Here is a 21,657-nt window from a genome sequence, read left to right as displayed (position 1 = left end):
ACTTAACAGAATGTGTGTCTCTGAACAAAGAACATGAGAAGCATTGCCTGATATCATTAGATGATGTCATTAACCCACTGAGGACGGACTGGTTTTGCTATAACACACATTTCCCAGAGACACCTGCCTCAATATTCTTGGGACTCGTCCTAAACGAATTAAACACGTCGATGTAAAAACTGAATCTCTACAGCAACCTGCCTGAAGTAGACATCTGATCATGTAGCAGTAATTGGAATTTTCATTTATCAAAAGAAATGTTGAATAGTGGCAACCTTTCTGCAGTGACCACCTACCAAATGTGGTCACTTTCATTCTTATTCTTTAGTAGCTCTTATTTTTGTTTTGTTTTTTACATAGAGATCAGGCATGAGATGTGTTGTTTTTGATAGGCATCTTCAACAAATTTACTCATCCTCCAAATTGTATGTGCTCTTTTTCCCCTGAAAATATGCAACCAAGGAGTAGATTTTTACTGCTGAAAGATGTTCAGCAATCATATTTAGAAACTTGCATGACTACTTTCATGAGAGTAAGTTGTCTATAGGAGTATTCCAGCCTTAATACAGTAGTTTTCCAGCATTTGGTTGTTAGTGGAGTGACAAAGATTAATTTTTCTATTGCTATCATTGTACTGTGCTGTGAAGCAAATGCGAAGTTCTTGGAAGAGTCTGAATTCATGAGGATGATATTCATACCATGTCACTGATTATAGTATTTTGATATGGGGGAGGGGGCAGCTCATCTGTAAGTACTTAAGTTCATCATTTTGCCTTGAGATCATACACCGTCTGGATTTTGAGTATTGCAGTTCATGTGAGATTGCAGACAGGGAGAGAGAATTTGAAATGTTGAGAGGAAATGGTAATGGGGATACTTGAGCAGGTGAGATTTTGCACACTCCTTGGAGCTAAACCCACTTCAGGAAGCTCGTGTCTGGGCGAACAGCGTCTCAGCGATCGGTGACTGATCGCAGGGCCCGTTCAAATGAGGACAGCAATATGTGGTGAATAAGCGAGAGTTGAAGGGTGGATGAAGGAAGGAAATGCAGATCTGCTGTCTGTCAGAAGTGTCTGACCTGCGCAGTTTTAGTGTGGGATCTCTGACACATTTTGTCTTATGTAGGAGGGGAAGGTGAATTCCTGCCTCTATGGACCAAGCCATCTCTTGACAAAAATCGGGAGAGGGGACAGTAAAAGATGGTCGTGGATGAGAGTGTTCAGCCTGCTGTGATTTTTAAACATTACCTGCCTAGTTTGTTAATGTTAGTCAATATCCTGTCAAATTGTAATCCCTGTACTGCCTCATTAGCTGGCTTGATTGTTAAGATATTGGTAAAAGGAGGGGGAGGGTGGGGAATAGAAGCAAGAAGGAGAGAGTTTGTTGATTTTCACCGTTGGAAGCGTGTTAGTGGCAGTGGCTTCATAATGACCCCTTCCTGGGACTCTATCCAGATATCTTTGCAGCTGCAGAGCACTAGTGACGTGATATCGTGCTGAGCTGCTCAGGCAGGAAGCCTCTCAAGGAAGGCATCACTAGAGAATATAGGGGGCCCTCGCACGAACAAGAGGGGGGAGGGAGAGATCGACGAGGGGGTAAACTTGCTTGACAGCTGACGCGCGCGTCACCCACTTTGCCGCGCGATTATCGGAGGTGCCACCCAGTGGCTGGGTTTAGGCATGGGCTTTTGTGCTCGGAAAAGAGACACCGTACGTTATCGGCTCGAATCGGGGTCTTGTTTTTCGTTTGTGAGAGTAGAGGAAAGATGAAGGCAGGGTGAGACAAGGGTAGTTCCAGTTCGTTACACCTCACACCATGTACGCAGGCAAGCACCTCACGCGCACCAATGGCGTTGAGGGGCGGCGATCAGCCTCTCCCATGAAGGTCATCTTGGGTCAACGTCTGGCCGTGCATGGCGTATTCACGAGGACGGACTGGTGTCAGAACCGGGCGCTGTTGAAGGGTAGCTATCGTGTTCGTATCTTCCTTTCACCATTTTGTCACAATGAACCTCAGACTGTTTAAGCCTGGGTGTCTTTTGCTCGTCCAGCTGAAGGCTAGGGCTCTGTTCAGCCTGGCATAGTCACATTTCATCTTCCAAATAGGTTTTCAATTCCATTCCCCAAATGACTTGGCTTGTTTGTAATTATGATAGCAGACAGTGTCCAGTGGCTCATTACCCTCATGGATATTTGGATGGCACATACCTGAAATGAGCTTTTGTAGAATGTTTTAATGTTTAAAATCTTCTGAAGCTAACAATGTAATATTTTTCTCAAGCAATAGTCAAAAGTTGAAATGTGAAGCATTTTACAGCCACTGTAGTATTTTCAACTAGATCTACAGCACATGTTTGTATCAACTTCTAACCATCTTTGTGTTTTAAAATCAGGCAATAGAGAGGTTTCTCTGCTGAGAGATAGAAACTGTATAATGGATGATAAATGACAGAAACTGTATAATGGGTTATTGGTGACTAATGCCTGTGCAACCAGCACGTAGAAAACATAGTTAAAGACAAGGCCTGATTTGAGAGCATTGTCCTTCATGAAGGGGAGGAAAGATGAGTCAGTTTCTTATTTTGTCACATGTGACATGCACATGTATTTCAACATCTTGTTGAACTAGGGATATACAATAGGGCAACATGCATTCCCAACTGGCCTATGTTGGCAGTACAACCAAGCAATTTCCCAACACAGCAAAGAATTGGCCATATCAGTCAATGAATAAATTCATGCATAGATATAGAAAGTCATACAACTAGAAAAAAAGGACAGAGAATAGATAGACAAATAACAAAAATACAAATAGGTGACTATGTGAATAAATAAATGAATACTTACATTGGTAAGTAAATCCATAGATTGATAAGAAATGATTGAATGAAATTTGAATTATTAGTCAATCAGTAGATTAGTTAAAAAATAAAAAGTATCAATAAATAGTATTAAATTGATTAACTAATTAATAGATAAGGCAATAAGAGAATAGCAAATGAAGAAATCAATTGATTCAATAAGGCAACAACCAACCTTTCAAACTGAGGTTGATGTCCTGTTCTACAAGCTGTTCAATTTGAAGTCCCATGTCTTGGGAGAAGAGAGTTGATGAAGAGGGAGGGGGGGGGGGGTAGAAGAAGTAGCCATGCACCTGTTACCCCTCAAATCGGAAGAGGAAGCCAAACCATTCTCGGTCCCTTTTCCCAATCCACAGCGATCTGATATTCTCATCTCAAACCGTAATTCCGCCAGATTTGGAGAGCCAAGCAATTATCGTTGCCATGGCAACTCTTCCTCCCCCTGCGAGAGAGTATATCCGTCCCCCATATCCCACGCAGTTGTTGGGAGCAGACTTGGAAATCTGATTTTTATACGCACATGTGTGTGTGTGTGTATGCGTGTCTTCCATTTGAGGAAATTGAGATGGGCCTGCAGTTTGTATTTCAATTTTTCGTGTGACCACTTTCATAGAGGTTGTCTGTTAGCTGTGCGTTGTGTAAAAACTAAAAAATCGCGTTTTGTGCATCCTTGCAAGAACATTTTATTTTTAAACTTTTTCTTTACTGTAGCAATCTGAATCTTTTGCGTGTAACAAATCAATAGTTACAGATGCTGCCCCCCCCCCCCCCCCCCCCGATCAACTTGGCCTGGGCCCTGTTTCATAAAGCTGTTCGCAAAGTTATGAACAACTTTAAACGAGTGACTGGTGATCAGTTCTTGTGCTGAACTATTGAAATTCTAATAAGTACATTGTATAGCACATCAGAACTGATTATCAGTTGCTCATAAGTGGTCCGTAACTTTACGAACAGCTTTGTGAAACACCCCCAGGTAGTATTATTCTCTATTCCTAAAGGAGCTTTGTGTGAGCTTTTAGCATGCAGATGAATGAAAATGTTTTCACTAAAAGTGTTTTTCTCATTCTGAAAAGAAATTTTTATGTAATGGGGGGGGGGGGGGAAACAGCTTTGGTATGATACATTCGAAATTCCAGCGTGCAACTAGAAAGAACAAGTAAAACAGAAATGTATTCTATGCATTTAACTTAGACTGGGGCCATTAATATGTTATGTTTACTGCTTGCAGAGGCTGTCTTGTGTATCATGAAAGCTCTGTCATCATGCTGTGCCACTTCTAGGTTCATGTCAGAATTTACTGAGCAATCAGTACCAAGAAGCACGGTGGGAAATTTGTCTCTTCCCCCCACAATCTGATCTTCAAAGGAGCTGCGTCTTTATTTAGCGTGTGAAGCGGATGGAGCTTCCAGAACGCATAGGCTGCAGAATCCTGGTTGAAAACACCCTCATCCACCCCCTCCCACAAAAAAAAAAAGTAATAGATTGTTACACTGTAAAGACATTTACCAGTGAACCAGGCTGGTTAGGCATTTACTTCATTGGGTGGCATTACCTTGAAATACACACTTTAAAGACTAAAAATAAAAAGCTGGTAGGAGCCTGTTGCTAAAATCACATGCTTTTTATTTTTGTATCAACGATCCTGACCTTCAAACAAAGTTCCTTATCGTTCAAACATAATGGAAGGATATACATGTCTTGTATGAAAGGCAACTGTTCACGATACGTGGATTTGTAGATTATAGTGATATATTACAATCAGAAATGATGCGTTACTTTCTCCGTCAAGACGTCAGCCCAGCATCTGTCTCAATAAAACATACAAATCAAACAAATACTTTGTATTACTCTCTGTCAATGCAGCCAAACTATGCTTTCAGATTGCTGAAATGTCTGCTTTCATGCATGGTATTTATGAAGTATACACGATAAGGGAGGCAAATGCTACTTCGTCTGAATTGAATTATTTCCTTTGGGTGGTTGAGCTCATAAGAAATGTCAACAGCACGGCATGACCCGCGCTGACTGTGCAGGTGCATAGCAGGCAATGCATTGCTTTGAATAAGCTATTTAAGGTACATGTCAAGCAATCATCACGGTCCATCAAGGTTTACATTTGTGTTTGTTGATATATTATTTGTAAAAGGTATTTTAATGGCCAATAAAGTGATGTTAGAGAGATTTTTGTTTTTGAAGTGGAGACTGATATTTTGTGTTGTTCAGACTTTTCTCTTAATCCTGCAGTTGACATACAAATAACTTTCTTTTTAAAGAAGCTCCTGATAAAAGGTAGACTGTAATTTACATGCATATTTATCTAATCTTTCTAGCAAATGATAATCCATGATATATATTGTAATACAGCAAACAAACAGATTGTTACAACAGCGGCTCTGCACTTTGTTGTTCTGTGAATAAAAACTGTCTGTAAATGAATTTGGTAATGACTCACACATATTCATATTTTGCCTACATGACCCAATTAAACAGTGTATGATGATGAGAGCTTTTTTCGGAACAAGTATAGGCACACATACAATGTACGCTGTTTTATGATTCCTTCCCCTAGGGATCAGGCATGTCAGAGAAGGGGGAAGTTTACACTCAACGATAAAAACTCTGTTGTGGTTACAAATTTGGCACGAGTAGCAGTGGTCGGAGATTTAGGCAACGCTTACTCAGCTCTGACGTGATTTAGATGGATCTCGATTTAGAATATGAGCCCCCCCCCAACCATGTCCTATCCTTTCTGTTCCATGTGTCAGGAACCTCATCTTTTGTTTGTTATATTATATGCAAAATTGTGTGTCATACTGTAAAACATGATACATTAGCAGCATGAATTTTTCGCGAATTGGAGCCAACGGCCTTTTTAGCGGCATGAAATTTACGCGAACTGCCACTGGCATTCAATGCATATAGTGTAGACAAGAACTTTCACATGCATTTTAATTTTGCGAATCTTGGCGTTCGCGAAATTCGCGAAATTTAAATGCACGTGAACATTCCTCGTTTTACTGTATGTTTTGCCTTCCTCTTTGTATCTTGCCATAGATCAATATCAAATGTTTGTTCACATATTCTTTTTTGTTTCTAGTTTTGAGAAGTCAACCACCTGTTGGACGTATCTCATTTCTTTTATTTTGTTTATCAACCCCACTCCTAAATTGCTTAGAATGTTTTCCTTCCCCGCATATATTCCAATTACATACTAGCACAAATATACACACACAGACAAACACAGCCCTTTAGTAATTCACACAAATACAAGTACTCTGATTAACATCGAAAATCATTCATTGTACTTCAGTAAAACTATAAAATCGCGTTATTCTTGATACAGATTCGTTTTCATTCCCACCTTGCATTTTTCTCCTTCTTTCATAATCTTGCAATGTGCAATTTAGATCGGAACAAATGCGCTGTGTGCTTGATAAAAGCACATGTTCCTTGGTGTGTAGAAATAGAGAATGTAGAGATAAAGTGTCTTGGGCTGCATTCATCTTTTTTCCCTCATTTGATGCATTGTATTGTTCATTATAAAATGGGTTCAAGAATGTAGCCAATAGGAAGCGCTGAAATGAGTCACGTGTGCTTCCTTTATCTAGTCCCATTGCACTGCGTGTTAAATCCTATTGCCGATCGTCTGTGCGCGCGGCGGCTCCTTTGAATGGCATGCATACGCGCTGTCAATCCTGTAAACAACTTCTAGTTCGGGCTGCCAGCCGGCCGGCCTTTCTTCCCTTGTGCATAACATGTGTGGCGTACGTATACTCTACTATACGTACACTTTGTACAGTACAGTAGACCAAGTGTTGTGGGACCGGATGCGTACATGGAGTCACTTTGAAGGGCAAATCCAACGATTTAGCAGGTTAATTCTCACGCCGTTTTCAGAGTATGTTGTCTAGTAGGCCTGTATGAGGAGTCTATATCAAGTCTTTAAGGTAAAGGGTGCATATTCTATGTAAAATAAGTAAGTTTTCATGCGGGAACTACGTGTCCGGAAACCCAACCCCCATTATACTTATACTGTATGTGCGGGATTTCCGAGTGCGACGTGCGTAAATGTTTGGGACGAACATCTTCGGACGTCTTGACCCACAAAGGTACGTGAAAAACGCTGTTAGTTTTCGAATTTTCGACCCATTTTATAAAACAAATGATGCACAGGATTATTTCGTGGCGTTAGTGGAGGCGTAGCTCACTCTCGGGTATTTACAATGTAGTGCAACATGCACTTGGCTTCGCCTCGTGCATGTTTCACAATTGTAAATACCCTCGAGTGCACTATACGCCTACACTAACGCACTCTATCCTGTGCATCATTTGTATAATATCCACTATCAAAATGTGTTTGCAAATGCCTTACGGATCACATTTCTTGAGTTGTTGTGTTTATTAACTCTGTCGTGAGTCAGTTGGGAGGCCTCTTGTCACTGTGCAGCTCCATTGTGCAATATGACCCAAGGAGCAGAGATATGAAGTTGGCAGTGGAAGGCGTGGGCAAGTCCAAACTATAAACATGTTTCAAAACGACTTTGCGTTTATCAACTCTACAAAAACTCATTTCTGGCTCAAATGCATTTATTTGAAATCGCACATTTGTTTTTTTTTTCAGCGTTGCAGAAATGCATTTCTATCCCCATAATCAAAGCAACTTTGCATCTATCACTGCCCAAAACTCCCTGAAAGTTGTTTGGAAACCTTGATTCTACACCAGAAGTGAGTTGATGAATGCACCCTTGGATTGGATGCATGTGTTTGTAGGGTCTGTATTTTTGTAGGTCAGGGGTATGTTCCTGATGCTTTGACCTTATTGGTCAGCTAGTGGTAGACAGTGAGTCATGATCGGGAATATGATCCTTGACTTCCTTTGACTGACTGCGACTAAGAGTGGACTCTTTGAAAAACGATCACGGTAAAGAGCGTGGGAGATTGCTAACTTGAAATGACATTTTGAGGTTTTGAGCAAAAGGTTAAGATAGCATTCTGCGGATGACTGTACTTTTATCTCCGAGGCCCTTTTTTTTAACATTTGTTTGTTTCATTGTAGGCCGGTGTTCTGTTGTCATGAAGATATTGAGGCCTTGTGCTTTGTTTTAGAGCAATGGATTTTCATTTGAAGGATTTGTGTGTGTGTGTGTGTGTGTGTGTGTGCACTTATGGGTTTTTTTTTTCATGGCCATATTTAGCATAGCTAAGTTGTACATTATGTGTATCCATAAATTTATGGCCATTGATTTTGAGGTTATGTCTTTGATGTAACCCAATCTATTACTTTTTATTTGTACTCTACAGTTAAATATCATTACATTTATATTATCCCTTTTTAATGCCCTCCGAATTGAGTTACTTGCAGTTGCGATTGTCCTTGATGTTGCACATTGCATTCAAGTTGACTTCAATAGAGAGCAAACATTCAAAACAAGCAAAATAGTGAAAGTTTTATGAAAATGAGGCAGAATTATAAATTGGTGAAATTTAGAGTTGACTTGTGGCTTCCCAGAGCAGTGACGTAGGTCCCACTTGCACATGATATGTGCAAATTACATTGTGTGATGTCATTGTTACACAATTTTTCCTTGCTCACAAATCTTCCTTAAGATTTCTCTGAATACAGCATTAAATTTATTGTGTGGGTTCATCTTACAATATGACAACAAGAGGGATGTGAACGTCTAATCTGCTGAGCAGTAGGCACCATTTTATATCCTCCCAAATGGCATTAAAGAGATTACAGTACAATGACTGATTTCACTATCAGATGAATAGTTCAATTGACTTGACATGAAATTGGAACACATCCTTTTCAAGTTCCATTAAAATCAGTGTACCAGGCTAGATCTAGTCAACTGGGAAAAATTTGTCATGAAATATTGCCTTTTGGGTACAAAATAGTTTTCAATGAGGTAAGAGGTTTTTTGACCAAAAATTGGTTATCTAGATTGCAGATATTCAATCATTTGTACAAAAAGGAATCATTGAGATATAAAATGTAGTTCCAAATATGTGTGTGTCTAATCATACTAGTACTCTTCATTAAGCACAGGCATCACCAAGTTTATGTGAGAATTCCTCTTTTTCCCAAGTTTGCAAGTCTGCATCATAATTTTCATGTTGAATTGTTTTTAGCAAACGCCGGCCTGTTTCTTTAGGAAATGCACTATGTAGTGCTGAAACAAGTGTATGCCTTTAATGCCAAGGAATCCTTTTTTTTTTTTTTTTTTTTAGTACAGATGATAAACCAGGTTATTACCTGATCCCAAGGTGGAAGATATCCAAGTATTAAAGAGGATGTGCTTTGTAAATTCACAGCCTTGCATTTCCCATTCGCCATGTTTGAATCTGGTGGTATTGGATGGTGGACTTGACGCACCTATGAATCCCCCATAGGCAGGAAGTGGCCATGATTAATTGCCATCGAGCTCCTTGTATGTGGGAGCGTATCTCACTCTTTGCCATGAATAGTGCCGGCAGAGATAGGCAAGAGCAATCTATTGTTGTAACACAGCTCGGCAACTGTTCTTATCCCCACATCGTGAGTGAATTAGGCACTATAGGAACAATGATATAAAACATAATGTACAGTGTACATGTAGCTACTGGGCTGCACACTAACCCATTTTTTCTATTGGTCCGACCTGTCCCTCGGATCAGTAGGTACCCAGTTTTTCTATTTTTTACTGGTCCATTCTTGAAAAAAGTTACCGGTCCGACAGTGATTTGCACTGGTCCGGGACCATCGGACCAGTGCCAGTGTGCAACGTTGTGTAGCAAAACATGCACTAGATACCTGTATCACCATATGAACTTTAACCATTTCACTTGGTTCCAAAGCGCAGCTTGAATTTCTGGTCACCGCTAAGAATGTGTGACGACTGCATTAAACGTTCATACTGTAGGTGTGGTGATAATCCCAAGTGATACAGGTTTATCGTCACTTGTCAGTGGTGTTGTAAAGTTTTTGAATTTCCAATTCAGACCTTTTTTTAGAGAGAGAGAGAGCGAGCGAGAAAGACAGCTGTTGTCAAACCACAGGCAGTATGTGGGACTGAGTACTATTTTAGTCGTGAGTATGTGATACTCATCATCCGCAGAGTCGCCATAGATGTGTTCCTAGACCTGTGTGCTGTGTATCGTGAAAACTTGTTCAGTAATCATTAAGGATATCTCAGATCCTTGTGGTTTTGCTTCAGTTAAGATTACCGGTACTAGTATTACAACCGTTCGTTTCCTCTCTTACTGGTAATACAGCAGTGTCAAAATTTCATAGGCAGGAATCAACATGGAAGTGATTGCCTAGTGCTGTAGGAGTGGTATGGGCCAAAGCATAAAGGAAATGGACTCGTCAAGTGTTGACCTTTCTCAAATAAACAGGTTGTGACGTGTGCAAGAGCGGTTTTCCTGCATTAGCCATTTGTTCATTGATGTGGTAACAATAAGCATGTATTTCTGTAACTTGTTTTCGTCGGTCCTAAGGGGTAAGTACGCTATCGCAATAACCGCTGCACACTGATTATAGTCATATGAAGTTTGTTTGTGTCGCATGATCCCTGGAGCCATGAAACGCTGCGCGTTCATTGATCAGTTACCTGCAGGCTTCTATGCTGTTTCTATGGTGATAACTATATTTACTTTGTTGTTGCATTGATTTTTTTTTCTGATGAAAAAGGGTCACATTTTTTCAGTGTTCCATGCATTTGTCTGTTTTTCCCCATAGTTTCACATCGTCCTCTATTGCTGCTACTTTAATATAGGGAACAGGTTTAGTCACTTACATTAAAAGTTAAATCATCTTTCCTCATTGCCTTTAATGTCGGCAATATGTAATGCTTTTTCATATTTGCAGTTTCTCCATATATTTTGTGTCATAATGTGTTGTTTTTTTTTCGCTTAAGATATTCAGTGTATCACTAGTTTTAATGTTGTCATTTTTGCTATGGGGGTCAGTTATAGGTCAAGATGTTTGTAGGTATTGTATCAATCAATAAATTATAGTGAGTACACTTTGCATTGCTTTGAAAATATGACATTCAATGAATTGCCAGGCAAAATCATATTAAAAAATAAGTATCCTGTTTTGTTTAGCAAAATGGGAAACCATTTGACTACAAACTCAGCAACACAGAGGAGAGATACATGTAGGCCTAATTGATCAAAGCGATGTTTAATCCATGCAGCAACTTTTCGTCTTTCTCTCCACGTCACACAGACCCTCACTCTGACGGCAAGCATGGGCAGAAAGGGAAGCCGGCGCCCCACCCGCTCCATGCCACGCCTCCCGACCTCGTGTACACGTCCCTGATGAACGGAGAGGCGTCGCTGGAGATCAAACGCCTAGAGTCTGTCTGCGAGACGAGGAACCGCGAACTCAGCCTAGCCAAAGATCAACTCCGCCAAGCCAGCGTAGGCTTCGACGCCATGTCCGTACTAGTGCAATATCTCACACATCAGGTGACTACATCTTTACATGTGTTGACACTGACTTGATTTCACGCTGCATGGGGATGCAGATCAATATTTTTCACTCAGTGCTTCATCTTGAAGTAGAGTACATGTAGAAATGGTGTCTATGTCAGAATGATTTTCTAAATCCTGTATTGAGCACAAATGCTAACTGGAAATCAAGTTAAACTCTGTGGTTTAGGTTTTAAATCTGCCAGTGATTACAGTACTGATTGCCAGCTGGATTCGATTTGATTTGCAAAGACAAATCCACTGAGAAACCTGTTTACTATTGAAGAATGGCATGAAATCATCAGGATTTTTTCAGGGGGAGGGGGTGATGTTTTGCTTCAGAAAGAAGTTAATGATCACTTTTGTCCTACTTTAACAAGTGAACCCCAATGAAATTCTCTGGAGTGCATGACTACAATAAATTGCCAGCGATAAGCCTTCAGGGGAGGTTGCAGGTTTTTGCAACGTTCGTTGTTGTCTTCCATCAACAACCAAGCATCTGACAGTCATGCAATGTCTAACTGTACAAAATCATTTATTTTACATTGTGCCTTGCAGTCATAGTGAGTTACCCTCTTTGTGTGTTGTTGTTTTATAAATTAGTCACTGTAGGAGGTGGTTCATATTGCTACATCACTCATTTGAAGATAGTGAGTCACTCTATACTTTTTGTGGCCATTCTCTGCAACTCATTGTAATCATTTGTGAAAACAAAAACACAGACTAGCCAACAGATATACTCTGTTGAACTATTTTGTTGAACTCTTCATCGTCCTTGGATAAAGATGGCTCATATGTGAAATCGAACACTGCCCTCATGTTACCTTTCTTTTCTTGTTTTTGTTTTTGTGTTGTTTTTTGTGATCAAGGTGGAGGCTTTCTCTGTCCCAAGGTTAAAGGCCAGGTGCAGTGAGCTGGAGAAGCAGCTGGAAGCCACCACCACGAAACTGGGTGAGTCGGGATGGCATCCCAATGGTGGGTGGGGGGAGGAGAGGGATGAGCAGAGCCATGGAAGCCAGCACCTCGAAACTGGATGATTCGGGATCGCATCCCAATTGGGGGGGGGGGGGGGGGGGGAGCCATGGAAGCCACCACTATGAAATTGGGTGAGTCTCGGGATGGCTTCCCAATGGTGGGGGGGGGGGGGTGGGGTGGAGGAAGGATGAGCAGAGCTATGGAAGCCACCACCATGAAACTGGTTGAGTCGGGATCGCATCCCAATGGTGGGGGGGGGGGGGGGGTGGTGGAGGAGGAAGGAGCAGAGCTGTGGAAGCCATCACTACAAAACTGGGTGAGTCGGGATCGCATCCCAATGGTGGGGTGGGGGGGAGGTGGTGGAGGAGGAAGGAGCAGAGCTATGGAAGCCATCACTACGAAACTGGGTGAGTCTCAGGAATGCATCCTAATGGTTGGGGGAGGGGGAGGCATGAGGGATGAGCAGAGCTGTGGAAGCCACCACCACGAAACTGGGTGACATGGGATCGCATCCCAGTGGTGGGGGGGGGGGGGGGGAGGAGGAGGGGGAGATGAGAGATGAGAGGAGTCATCTCTGTCTGGCTTGAGGAGGGAGATTGAGATGTAATCAGCTGTGAAATGGGCTGTTTGGGGTGGAAGGAGGAGAAGAGGAAAAAGATAGCCACTAGAAGTAGGGCTTTGGATGCTGATTAACCTGGATTTCTGTCCAATCTCCCCCCGAGCGGAAATGGGAGGGAGTTTGTGACAGGAGAGCATGAGATGATGCCCAGAAAAGAATTGACACAGAATGGCAAACTGTATGCAGGGTTTGCAGGTGCAATAATAGAAGAGAGCAGGTATTGATGGGCATTGTAAATTTCTTCTCAAGAACATGCTCGCCTCGCCTCTGTTAAAAAAAAAGTGTTTGAACAATATCTTCCCTGCAGTAATGGTGTCGAATTGCAATCATTTACGTAATTAATTTCAGGGAAATGCTTAAAATGATGGAATGCAGTCTTGTATGAAGGAAGGTCCTTGAAAGATCATTCATCAAGGTGATAATTTCAAGATTGTCTGATTCAATGTGGAACATGCTTCTCAGTGGAGAAAGGCATGTAATCCTTCAAGGGAGATTGCTCAAGGATATGTTACACTTTGGGAAATTGTTCTGTACTTGACAGTATACCTTGGGTATAACGTGCTGCCAGATGTAAAATTTATCAAGGAAGTGAAAATTTCCCCGGCTACCAACACTCTCACCCAACTCACCCCGGAGGAACAAAGTGGTTGATGATTAACCAGAGCTAGGTCCTATTACAGTCAGGGGATTATGGTTGGAGACCTGTGTGGAGACAAAACTTGGATACAGGTGTGAAACTGATGGATAGCTTGCCACCTGCTGTATGACATTATGAAAGGTCAAGGTTGGGATTAAACCTCTCTTCTATTCTTTCTCTTTCTTTCTATCTCTCTCTCTCTCTCTCTCTCTCTCCGTCTCTTTCTGTATGAGTGGCTTCGAGGTTTACTGGGGCATGCAGGTGCTATGGAAGCATTCGAGAGATTCCCTGTAGTGGAATGAATAATGAAAGAAAAATATTTCAAGACTCCGAGTGGGAAAATTAAAGTCGAACTGCAGCATTGGGGGGGGGGGGGGGGGGGGGGGGGGGGGAGAGACTGAAATAACCGGATAGCTCTAGATATGTTGTGGTAATATTCTATCACATCCAACTCTTTTTGAGTTGGTGCCATTAAAAACAAAGTTGGAAATTTGCTATTTAAGGTGTTTCATCAAAACTGGAAGACTCTTTGACATGTGTATTGGTATTTTACACTTTATAAAGTCACCATCACCATATCATTTCCTCATGCATCGTTATAGAAGGATTGATGGATGACAATGAAATGTTCAATGTATAATCAGTATTCACTCTCTGGCAAGCCTGAAGTATGGTGGATTTGCACATCAAGCGCAAAATAATGTATTGATGTAAATGATGATAAAGGAAGGGAGTGATATACTGCAAAACCAGAAATATTTGCGTAATGAAACTTTTGCGAATTAGAGCAGACAGCCTTGTTTACGGCATGAAACTTTTGCAAATTGCCGACCATGAAGAAACTGTGAGTACTTGTATGGTAAGGTACAGCATTGTACTGGCAATTAATGCCTTTGTGTGAACAAGAACTTTCATGAGCATTATACTTCCACATGCATCTTGGCTCCTCATGAAATTTGCAATAGTTTCATGCAGGCAAAAATTTCTGGATTTACAGTAGTGTGGCCTTGTGATGTCTTGCTTACTGACCAAGTCATTCTTCTCTCCTGCTAGCGATCCAAGAGGCAGAGGTGTGTCGGTTGAAGGAGGAGCTAGACATGGAGACCCACTGTCACAAGGAGGAGACCAGGAGACTGGAGCTGCATCACCTAGATGAGATGGGTGCACTGGATGAAACACTGCGGGCGAAGCACTCCAAGGAGATCCAGACATGTAAGTCAATATGTGGGACTGTGGCAGGGTGTCTGTCCATCCATCTATCCATTCTTCAACAATTTGTCCCTTTAATACCCTTTTAAGAAGTGGGTTTACACTTTTCGTTTTTTGTTTTTAAGCTGTGTAGTCATGTTATCATTAGAATATTCCGGCATTACATATTTCTTTTAAAAAAATAATAATAATAATAAAAATGAGCTAAAGTGAGAAAGAATGAGAGATGCCCAGTTGTAGCCTATTTGAATATTACATGACTTGCACAAGACATCAAAAGTTTTGAATCCATTGTGTCTGAAACTGTTCCTGCTGGCAACTACTCTCAAAATGACAATGAATGAGAGATATATCCCTGAAATTATGAAAATGACTTCTGATATGCCAGTGGTGAACTCAAGATTCAAAGAGGGCTTTGCTTTGTTTTTCTTTGCTTTGTTTTGTTTGTAACATAAGGGTGTAATAATTCTCTCTTTGTTGTTGTATTCCAGTGGAGGCCAAGCACACACAAGAGATCAGGAAACTTACAGATGATCACCAACAGGAGGTTAGTACCCAGAGAAAGACATCCGCTGATGGGGGGATCTTTTTGTGATGTCAAAGGCAGCTCATTCTGTGGTTGCTTGTAACAGGGTGCAATCTGAAAAAAAAAAAAAAAAAAAAAATGATTGAGAAAAAATGGCACAAAATTGAATTCAGTGCAAACTTGACAGATGAATGTAAATCAAATAGCGGCCTTTGATATCAGATGTTGTAGAATTCTCCCATTTCCAATAAGCAAATCAGATTTTAAAGATTGCCCATCAAATACAAGACATGTATCTGTGGTAGTGACGTCTTGAATATGATAATGAAATGGTATTTAAATGATAAAGCATGGATACCTATGGACACCTTTAAAGGCTGCTGTTACTTGCGCAAATTTGTTTGAGAAGAAATGGAAAGTCAAAACGTTTGAAACATTTACATGTATTAAACATCCCCTTTATCTATCTATCTCTCTGTCTATCTATCTGTATGTCTATCTATCTGTCCATCTATCTATCTGTCTATATATCTATCTATCTGTTTATATCTATCTATCTATCTATCTATCTATCTATCTATCTATCTGTCTATCTATCTATCTATCTATCTATCCATATATATATCTATCTATCTGTCTATATCTATCTGTCTATATCTATCTATTTATTTATCTATCTATCTATCTATCTATCTATCTATCCAATTCTGTTACCCTGAACTTCCTGCTTTCTCTCTCTTTCTCAATCTATCTCTCCGTCCCTCCCTTTTCTAATTTCACTTTTCCTTTCTCACCATCTCACTTTCTCCATCTTCTCATCATTGTCTCTGTATCCCAGATGTGTGACATGACGGCGAGCCACCAGAGTCTGGTTCATGACATTGAGGAGCAGCATGCAGACCACGTGTCCCAGATCAACCAGTCCCACTTGGACCACCTGGAGGCCGTTATGGCTGAGAAGGATGAGGAGGTGAGGTCAGTCCAGGCGGACGCTGATCAGAGGACCAGGGAGCTACAGGTGAGGGTGATGAATAGAGACAATGGAGATGGGGGAAGAATGTTATGTTTTTCCTTTACCTTTTTCTTTTTTTCTTCTTCTTTCAGTTCTTCTGCTTCTATCCTTCTTCTTCATCTCCATCTTTATCATCTGCTTCTCTTCTTCATCATGATTTTTTTCTTCATCATGTTTGCCATTGTCTTCTTCTTGTCCTCCTTCTCCTTCTCTTTTTTTCCTCTTCATCTTCTTCCCCCCCCCCCCCCTTCCTCGTCCTTCTTCCTCTTCTTCTTTTTCTTTTTCTTCTTCTTCTTCTTCATGTTCTTGTTTTAGTCTGGCTTTTGATGTTTGGTATATAATCCTCAGAATGCAAAGCCTTTTACCATTTTTAAAATCAGTTTTAGTATTTTATCTTGTTCTATTTCTTTATTGAATGAAGACACTCAATTAATATTTTGCGGACAAGTGCCTCTAGAAAAGGAGATCAGTATAATACAGTTATATTCTGATCTATTAACCCCTAAATTTGACATTTCTGTAATGTTTTCTCTGTAGGATGAGGTGTTCAAGTGGAAGTATCAATGTGACAACCAGACTAAGAGGATCCAAGAGTTAGAGGAGGCCCTGAGGAAGGAGGATGATGCTAAAGTACAGGTCAGTCTATTTCACTGTGACACTTCATCATTATCATCACCATCATCACTATTATCATCACCATCATCACTATTATCATCAATATAGTTTTCATCTCCACCTCCACAGTGTTGAATGGGACACCGATTTTCTAGCTGTCTCTACCAGTGCTGGCAAGCAAAGTATATGTGTGGTATGGGCTTAAGTCTGTTTTTGTTTTGTAAAGTAGTTATACATCTTAAGGTTGGTGGTTAATTAGAAAGAGTGATGATTCTGTGATGGTGGAGGGTCAGGGGTGTGGGGGAAGGGGAGAACCATAGCCTAATCATGGTTGTTCATCTTTCTGATTTGATATCCATGATATAGACAGATACACTTGAGCTGAAATCCATTTGTTTCCTCACGGAGTTTGTTTTCATTGAAATACAAGTATAGATTCGATGCTGTTTCAACGGCAGGAGTGTTCTTTTTTTGGTAACATATTTCCGTCCCAGACCTCACGTGATCTTGTGTCAAATAGAGTTACAGTCCCTCCACTTTTCCCCCCATTGTAAGCCCCTCCCTACAGCAAATTGGGTTGACTGCACTTCTAGGGAGAGAGCTAGGCAAAAGTGCATGCATCTTTTTTTTTTTTTTTTTTTTTTTTTTTTTTGGTCATCCTAAGAGGAAAAGATAGGAATAGGGCCAAATCATGATGAAGCTGCTGCCGCCATTCAAGGATAAAAAAAGGAAAAGGAAAGAAAGTACTCACACTGCTGTCGATGATAGGTGACCTTCGTACGAAGGAGTCCCATGATGCAGATTGCTGTTTATAGTCCATGCCATCATGGATGAGCACAGACTGAGGATAAGTCCACAGTAGTGGTGGACTCAAAGCAAAATCACAGAAATAATATTTCATTACGCATGTATTTGTAGTTCTCCTGGGCTCTGAAAAGGGCATATGTTGAACAAAGTTTGTAATGAAAAATATGCTGCTATCATTGGGAGAGGGGGAAAAAAAGACTGAAAAAAAACCCCTCAGTGGGAGGGTGAATTCAGTATTAAATGGTTTATGATCTCTTTTTGTTGAAAAAATGAAATTAAAAAAAATGAAAATCTGAAATTGAACCTGTAGCTTTTGTCTTTTCATTCTTTAAAAAAGTGCATTCTCATTCTCCGATGGTTGGTGATTCAGGATGTAACAAGCTAGAAAATGAGCAAGTCATGAATGCAAACATATGGAACAATGAAAAGAGATTTCAGTGCGTTAATAGTATGTTGCTCATGTATCAGAGATTTGAAGAGAATAGCAAGAAAAATTTTTTTTTTTCAGATATCATTTGCTGATGCGGAGCGGCTGGCTGCTTCACTGTTTATTCCAATGGGCCCCAAGTCATTATTTTCTCTACGACGCCTCATTAATCCTTGTGATAGATTTGTGCACATCTCAGTAAACGATAACGATAGTACATTATTCACTGTCAGGTGGTAGAATCAACAACATCCCAAGGAATATCTCCCTTCGTAGAGGATATGAGGCTTAAAAAACATACAGGTTGCTATTCTCATCTATGTACTTCCTTGATAAGGTTTATTCTTTGTTTTCACTGCTATTTTTAGGTCACATTTGTCCTTATCCACTTCATCTCAATAAATATAGATCTTACATGTATGTCTATGTATACACTGTTTATCCAGAAGGCAGAGTCAGTGGTACTCTTAATACCAGCAACTTATTTATATTCCCTCTTTATGATCATATATTGTTGAATCATCTGCAAGTATGTATGTTTTTTTCTTCATTGTCTCCTTGGTTTTGGGAATTTTCTTACAACTACTACAGAAAATGAGAGTGCTCCTGATGATGATAGCAGATTTCATAGGGAAATTATTGTTAATGCTGCTGTAGGTGATGATAGTGATGATGATGATGATGATGATGATGTTGATGATGAAAACATGGAATATACTGTTTGAAGAAAAATTGAAATTTCATACATGATTCCACAATGAAACTATACATTTTACCCTATTGTCTTGTTAGCACAGGATTCCATATACATGTAACAAAGCTCCATTGATATGTCACAAATAGAGTCTGACCATTTCTTCTCATTTGTTTTTAACTTTTTTTAAATTTAGTTAAGATTCACCACTGAAAAGTTTTAAAGAACTTTTATAACACTTTTGTCTTTAAACAATTCTCTTCATCCAGGAGGCCATAGCTAAGTACAAGCACCTACCAGATGAGGTGACCAGCATGAAAGCTGTCCTGGAAATCAAAAACCAAGAAATCCACGACCTCAGGGTCAGTAAGATGGCCCTGGAGAAGGAGGTAAGAGAGAGATTTAGAATCAGTTTAATTTGCCCAAGCAGGATGAACTTTGTGAATTTGTCCAAGGCTGTTATGTCAGTTGCAGTGTGATACTGTAAAGCAAGATATTTTTGTGGCATGAAATTTTCGTGAATTGTAGCCAACGGCCTTTTTCTTGGCAGTAGTTTCTTTTTTTCTATTTCTTTTGGCAGTAATTAGTTGTCTAGAGTGATGTGTGGCCCGAGTTTGAATATCAAAATTATTTTCACATGATTCAAGATTATACTAACAACCATCAAGTGAGCTGTGACTTTTTATCTGATGTTGATAACAACAGTGTCCTCTGTTAGGAAGTAAATACATTTTTGTGTTATATAAGGTCTCTTGATTTTCTTTGACCGTTCTTTAGATAATACACTGTATGAGCTGTCATATTAGTGTACAGATATTTTCGTGAATGAGGAGGTCAAAGACATTTTCGCGAGATTTTATTTTCGCGAATTGACACCGACAGTATCATGAATGCACTGTTACCTTAGCGCAACGTGATATTTTTCACGTGTTGCTAAATTTGCGATCTGACTATGATTTGAGAAATTTGTGAAAATAACAGCTTACACAGTATTGTCACTACCTCACTTTTCTTTCTTCACTGAGCAGCGTGAAGTGCGTACCTATGCTCCTCAAAGAAAGACATTATATCTCTTCTTCTTCTTGTTGTTTGCATCAGGTGGAAAGGATCCCTGACAAAGAGGAAAAAATAAACCTCCTGACAGCCAAAGTGGAGGACTTAAGTGCATTGATGGCCAAAAAGACTGAATATGAAAGGTTGGTGAAACATGTTGTCCATTAACCCTTGTTATACCAGAAGAAATAGAGAATTGGAAACAGAGAAAAATATGAGATACAGAAAAAAAAATGCCCACTGTGATGATAGCAAAATTTAAAAAGGATAATTCATGGTATCAGGATGCTACATGCCCAATATTCTGCATGCCTTGGGCAACTAAATTAAGGCAAGTTGAATGAATGAGTGCTTGCTTCATTGTTCAAAAGTATGGGACCTTTGCTCAAATGTGGAGAAAGCTGGAAAATATATTTTTGTGATGCACTTGTGATGGCAAATGAAATACTGCCCAAGAACATCCCACTGTGCATATATCTCTGTAAGCTTTGTTGTGTTAAAAAAGAAAGATGTAGAAATATTCTTGCATCCTAAAAATGTCAAGTCTTGATCATCGTGCGTTGGCGATGTTCCATTCCCTGCAGGCAATTGTCGACGGAACACGTCCATCTGCGAGAATCGTACCAGCGAGAGACAGACGTCAACAAGCGGCTCTCCATGGAGAACGAGGAGCTGATGTGGAAGCTGAACCAGGGAGGGGAGAGCCTGACGCCCCCGCCCCGCTTCAAACCCAGCCCCTCCTTCTCCCCCTCCCCCTCCCCCTCCCCAACCAGCGCACGGATAGGCTTCTCGCGGTCCAGCTCCACGGAGAGTCACGAGAGCGGCGTCTTCTCGCCGAATCATCCTCACTAAGAGATGCGAACTGGGCGATCAGACACGGTATTCATGAGGATGCAACACTGTCATGATGGACCACGCTTCAGACATGTCATCTTCTGACATCCTGTTGATTAGAGAGGACTTGAACCCAGACAAAAGAATTTGAGATGAGAAGTAATCTTGGTATGGCATCTGAGTGATGCGTCATGGACGACGACTCTTGATGCTTTCATCACTCAGAAAAGATACAACTCAACTCGATCTGCATATTGATTTGAGTGTTAGACAGGGAGATACTGGAAGGATCCAACTGATTTGACACTTTTCTCATTGATACTATAAAACAAGTTGATGTGACTTAGATGTAAATTTACATCTTTGCCACATGTAGGCCATTCAAAGTTTGGTGGAAAATTTTTTGTAGTTTTGCTTCAAATTTAAATGGCAATCCTATGGGAGTGCAGTACAGATCTTGCGACCATGTACAGTTTACATGCTCACATGGAATGAAAGGGGTGAGACTTTGAAATGTGAACGCATTGGAAACTACTATTTGTTATAAGCGGTCAGGATATGAATAAGATAATCGTAGTAGTGGTCACATTTTTTTTCCAGTGGCTCATTTTGTGGAAAGAATGCATAGGAAAGAATTGCACATTGGTTCCTAAGGGAACAGTCACATGGTCTCTTTCACAAGATTTGGGATGTGTTATGATGTTCTTTTCAAAGACTAGTTTTAAATTGAACCACGTCAAGTGTGTGTGTGTGTGTTTGAGATCATTCATGAAAGACAAGGAATCATGAAAACATCGTACCATTTTCTTCTCTTTTACCCTGGAATTTTCTTATTCACGTTGCTTTCATGCCACATGCCTTCAACACTGAAAGTAAATAGGAGTCAAAGCTACTGTGACTACTCTTTATGAAAATATTGTGTGTATGCA

General features: G+C 40.4%; 1 pseudogene; it reads left to right on the top strand.

The window, feature by feature from the left end:
* Window positions 1–21,277, top strand: part of LOC139722282 (uncharacterized) — a 53,062-nt pseudogene extending 31,785 nt beyond the window's left edge.
* The last annotated feature ends 380 nt before the right edge of the window (window positions 21,278–21,657 follow it).

The sequence above is a fragment of the Diadema antillarum genome, unplaced genomic scaffold (assembly GCF_040938485.1).
Source record: "Diadema antillarum isolate AM-2024a unplaced genomic scaffold, OU_Dant_1.0 scf00000162, whole genome shotgun sequence".
NCBI classification, from domain to species: Eukaryota; Metazoa; Echinodermata; class Echinoidea; order Diadematoida; family Diadematidae; genus Diadema; species Diadema antillarum.
This window is presented reverse-complemented; position numbering and strand designations above follow the sequence as displayed.